The sequence below is a fragment of the Cyprinodon variegatus genome, unplaced genomic scaffold (assembly GCF_000732505.1).
Source record: "Cyprinodon variegatus isolate N-32 unplaced genomic scaffold, C_variegatus-1.0 Scaffold83, whole genome shotgun sequence".
Lineage (NCBI taxonomy): Eukaryota > Metazoa > Chordata > Actinopteri > Cyprinodontiformes > Cyprinodontidae > Cyprinodon > Cyprinodon variegatus.
The window spans coordinates 574,167-579,956 of NW_015150536.1; the positions used below are offsets into that span (position 1 = coordinate 574,167).

At 33.6% G+C, this 5,790-nt stretch overlaps 1 protein-coding gene across 2 annotated transcripts in view; it reads left to right on the top strand.

Annotated features, from left to right (window-relative positions):
- The first annotated feature begins 3,479 nt into the window (after window positions 1-3,479).
- Window positions 3,480-5,790, top strand: part of eif2b3 (eukaryotic translation initiation factor 2B subunit gamma) — a 48,128-nt gene continuing 45,817 nt past the window's right edge. The window contains exons 1-2 of one of the 2 annotated variants that reach the window (XM_015373209.1): window positions 3,480-3,777; window positions 5,559-5,561. The gene's annotated coding sequence lies outside the window, so the exon portion shown is untranslated. The remainder of the gene's footprint in view (window positions 3,778-5,558; window positions 5,562-5,790) is intronic. The other variant, XM_015373208.1, reaches the window with a different exon arrangement.

Below are 5,790 nucleotides of genomic sequence, written 5' to 3' on the forward strand. Positions count from 1 at the left end.
CTCTGGAGCTGAAAAATATTTTCAGCAATCTGAGTTCTTCTCTGTGCAAAAAAAAAATATATATCTGTGTTATTGGTTAGCACCGGCTAATTGTTGTAAAATACTATAACTGGAATTTGTGTGGAAAAATATCTTTTGGTTAAAAATATAATTTCTTACATTAAACACACAAAAAAATGTGACATATAAGCTTTTTGTTCTGTATGGGAAAGGAGCAAATAGTTGGATGCTATTGTTTTATCTGTATTTATGTTTTATGTTATTAAAACATACTATTCTACTTTTTATTACTAACAATAAAAATGGGCAATGCTAAAGCCTATTTGGTTTTTTGTACTTGGTACAGTGAAAATACTCTGAGTGCATCTTCCTATTATCAGTTCAAACTCACTTTTCGCTTTGCTCTTATACATTCTGGCAGAGATCCAATAAGATGTGAATAGCCCTCAGAGATATTGGTCCACAAAAACATTACAGCATCATGCAGTCGCTACAGATTTGTCAACAATATTTCCTTGCTGGAAATATCCTGTTGCAACGCATCCAAAAAAATGCTATACTGAATTGAGATCTCTTGACTGCAGATGCAATTGCATGGTTGCAAACTCCTTGTCGTGTTCAATAAACCAGCTAACAAAGCTGCTTTCCTGTTGAAAGCAGCTATCAGCAAACGGGCACACAGTGTTCATGGCCAGCAGCCACACTTAGACTGCAGCCTTAAAACAATCTACAACTGGTGCTAAAAAGCCAAAATGTGCTGCGAAAATGTCTTCTCTCCCATTACGTTACATAACAAGCATTGAACCAGTGATACAATGCAGAAAGGATTCCTGACTTGAACTGTTTCTCTTACCTTTGACATGCCAGGCTCAAAGTTTCTGAATTATTCCTATTTCAAATTGGAAGCTAAACAGATTGTGTTGCTTCCTTATGAGTGGCTGATTTGCAGTTTGTGTCAATAAAAGAAATGAAAAAGTGCACTTTAAAATCCAAAAAGGTTTAGTGAATCCTTCAAATAGGTTCTTCTTTAATGGAACGTTTTATTTCCTCTCCAAGAAACTTCTTCCACGTGAGGAGTCACAGGTAAACTCTTATACTTATAACAGCATGTTTTGCATAGTAACTCAACCTGTTAACGGTAATGATCATTAGTGGTAGATCACATGCAAAGGAGGACCAACAGCCTCGTGATCATTAGTGCTCTGAAGACCACTTGCTGTTTCCAGGGAACCGAGTCATTCTCCCAATAACAAGTGGACAGATGGACACTAATGAGTCCATCACTGTTGCTTCTTTTACCTCTCACTCAACTGTTTACTTGCTGGGCTTAGATATTTTAGATTACTGAGATGCATCTTCACTTTCTAAAGGTGTCCATGATGGCAGGCTGTGCTATAAAATATAATATAATTAATTTAATATAATATAATTTGTTTTTAGATCCTGAAAGGAGAACTTAAACACACTTTCAGAAAAATTCAGTTAAAGTCTTACAAGATATGAAGCTATCCTACTAGATCAAACACTCAGAGTCTTACAGAGTATTTTATAATACGAAACCTCTATATTAGTACTAGGCACTATGTCGTAGTTATGACAAGCATATTTTTGAGTTCAGTTATAATAATCAAAACTATAACTTACCTACAGGTAAAGTTTTTTGTTGTTGCTTTGCTGTTGATCTACTCTACATTTGATGGGTCCCTTGTTCCTGCTTTAGAAAGGGAGGCTGCTATGGCTTACTATATTCTTTCTGGTTTCTTGTGATTGATTAAATAATGCTGAGTGAGATATCCAAAGAATGGCTGCTGTTTAATAATTAATTGGTTTTGATGATGAAGAACTTTCACTCTAACAAGCATCTGAGCCTTCGCAAAACAGCTTAATTTGTAGGCTACTGATGTATTCTCTATTCAGTAATGAGGTCACTTCTTAATGCAGTTGTTGTACCAATTTTTATTTAGGGGCATCCTTATAAAGTGAAGCTGAATTTTTCAGTTTTTAATTAAAAGAATTGAAAACCTTATTCTTTTATCTTTATTATATGCTTTTACTTTTATTTATCTTTACTAAGCACTTCTTTCTGTAGGTCTATCACATAGAATCTGTGGAAATACATTAATATTCGTAGCTTTACATCAAGGTTTTGTGAGTATCTTTAAGGATCCAGATACATTTGCAAGTTACTCTTAAATTAGTGTTCAATTAATGACCTTTTATTTCAATGCAGTATTGATAATAAATACATTCAAACTGTCCAATGGAAAGTGTACAACACAATAACCAGTTAACAAGGTCAGAGACATCCATACTTCCTGTAATACAAAACAATTTTACAATTCTTCAAGTGATGTTTAGGCGGTCCTTAACCATAGTTACAAATTAATCTTTATTTCACTTTTTCTATCTACCCTTGTTTTCTTTACTCTGATGTTTGCATAGTATACTTTATTTTCACTGCTTTTTGACCAAATTTTTCACATAATGTATCCATAAACCTGCATGCAATCTAAGCTTAGACCCATTTACAGCTTATCTGTTAAGTAGTGGAGCACAGCTTTAGCTTTTCCAGCAGGAGCACTTTCTTCTATCATTTTAGCATCAGTTCCATTGTATTCAGACAAAATCAGAAAGTCAAACCAATTTGTCTCCCCATCCCCTCCCTTTCTATCCCCCCTTTCCCGCCTGGTTATGAGCGAGCAATAATGAGCAGTCAAGCTCATCTCCTGTTCAGCGCAAACAAAACCAAAGCCACATTCCCCAAGCTCAATTTACTGTTACGTCTCAGCTCTATGCATTGGGAGCTCTCAGTCTCTGAATCTGGAGAAATGGCTTAGTGGCTCCTTGCTGATATGCTCTCATAATGTTTTTCATGTAGATTTGAACCACTACTTTTTGGTGTAGGCAAAAATGCATGCATATTTCGTTTAAATTATTGTGTTATAGAAAAAAAAATATTAACAATCTCCTTTTCCAATTTACTCTTACCTCCATGAAAAGTAATAAAGATGTGTAGAATTGAATAGAATTGAATAGAATAGAAAATCCAATTATTGTCCCACAATGAATAAATTCTGGTGTTTACAGCAGCAAAAACATTATAGAAAAAAAAATGGTCACACAAATGTGGACCTTAGAAAAGTGCATAAGAATAACATAACAGTTAGAGTTAAAAAAATAACAGTACAGTGTTTTAACAATATAATTAATTCATATTTATATACATTTATATACTTAGCTAAGCAATTTCAATTAAATAAGAGATTTTAATAAAATTATAGATTTTTTTTATTTAACTTAAATTTCTGTAATTATATATTTTTCTTTTTTTTCTTTATGTTAAAGATGTTTTAAGAAAGTTATATATATTTAATTTAAAGTGTAACAGTACTGAATACCTTTAATTATTATCTAAAATAAAATAATTTATTCTTCAGGAACGGCGTTACGGGCGGAGTTGGTTTCCTATCGGACATATTTCACTGAGCGCCCCCATATGTCATCATACAAATGCTACCTGTTAGCCTGTTTCATAGTATTGTTGTAAAGTTATTAAGAGCGTAGTTTATTTTTTTGTCGCCTTAGCACATGTGATATATTATTCATATTCAAAAAAGGTGTCTCGTTAAACTCACACGGTCTCTCCAGCAGTGTGAGTCGGTATTCCTTTGCGTTAGCTCAGGGCTAACTGCTAAATTGACATCTAGAAACTTACATGCGTCTGCCACCGCTGCCATACTTGGACGGTAGATCATCTGCAATCAAGAACAGAGAGAGGTGGGTAATGTTTACTTAGATGATGTGACATATTCAATCTTCGTCTGAGTGTCTTTTCCATGGCGTGATATCAGTTTATTTAGCAACGTAGCAGATCAGTGGCTGATCAGTATGCTGTGGCGATGCCATGCACCTCTTAAATGTTCCAGATGAAAGTGGAAGAAATAGAAAGTGTGCATTCTTTCCATGATCGCATCGTCTTTGCAAATAACAGTTGTTGCTATAGTTTGTTTATGCTGTCCTCAGCATTGATGGCATTTAATCTAGTTTCTGTCTGTCACAGTCAAAATGTAATCACCAAAATAACATTTAACATATTCGATCCTCCTTTGGATGAGGTTTAAGAGGGATAAAATGAAATAATTGAATATATTATTAAACAAATATGTGTAAATGTGTAATGTAATAATTAAATAAATGTAATGTAAAATGAAATAAATCAATACATTTACCATTCAAATGTATCAGTATATAATTAAATGTACCATTCATTCATTTAATACATCCCTAAGTGATTGAACTGTTGAATTATTTCTTTAGAAGTATGATATTAAATGATGATAGTAATTCTTTATAATAACTTTTTTATTTGTTTATACATTACATTATTTCCCTCTTCAATTGTTTATTTTATGGCGTCTGCACAGCAGCTTAATCATGAAATGACTTTCAACTAAAACCATCAAACTCAGAGGGTGGGATTAGCACCAGTTCCATAGAGACACTGACATCTGTCTCTATGGAGATGGGCTGCTTGTTGTTTAGAGTTATACAGCTTCGTCTAGGTTTTCTACTCTTTAAAGTCAATGTTTTCGAATTTTTCAAAAACACATTTCCATTTATTTCCATCTAATTGGGTGAGCAATTCCAGCCTCTATCTGCAGTTTGGTCACTAAAACGTTGCTGAGAGAATATGAGGTGGTGTCACAAGCTTATTAGATAAACTTAAGACAAAACTATGGATATAGAGGTTTGAAATACTCACCAAATGTGCTGTGAATAAATTGAAACATGTTTTTGAAGTTATTTCTACATTTTTAAGCCACAATTTTGATTTATGAGGTAAAAAAATAAAAATGAAGGATTTGTCTTCTACTGCTCAGTGAAAAGCAAAGCACCCATGGTGATGTTTAAGGATCCCGTTGGACAGACACAGATGTGGTCATTTCAGATCACCATACAATTTCTTACAAAAGTGCCCATCACCACTGGAATTCATCACAAAGTGACAAGTAATGACCGAAAACCTAGATATTGTTTTATGACTAAGTCATAAAACAATGTTTACTAATAATGAGAATTTAGTGTGTATGTGTACTCAGCAACTTTAACTATAATAAAAAAAGCATTCAGTTGTTTTAACATTTAATTTAGATTTATATGGCTGTTCTGTTAAGGTTCCAAAAGGTTTGCTAGGAAGTATTAGTAAACAAACATCATTAAGAGGACCAATCACCACACCAGACGGCGCTGTGGTAAAAGTCTAACACATAAATCAGGGATAAATTACAAATTAATAGGTGTTAGAAAGTCCATGTTGTTTAGATGTTTTCCATTGGAAAGTGTTCATTTCTATTGTGTTTTCAGTGAGATATATGTCTGACGCTCATGAACGCACCATAGTGGTTCGAAACTCCATTGAACGCACCAAACGTGCATGAGAGATGGCTGAAAGCTTTTCATACTGATGCATCAGTATAAAGCTCATTATTTCCCATTTTCTCCTAACATTCTTCCTTTATATGCGTTCACCTACTGGACTTGCTGTCTGTACATGTCAGAAGGTGATTTTAATGGTGTTTCATTGTGCTGTATGGTGTTAATTGCATATTTCATGATTATATGTCTAATGTTCGGATATATATATTTTATGTACACTGTGTGCAGAATTATTAGGCAAGTTGTATTTTTGGGGATTATTTTAATTATTGGGCCACAATTGTGTTCTTAATCAACCCAAAAGACTCCTCAATATCAAAGTTTCATATTTTTGGAAGTTGATGTGTTTTTTAA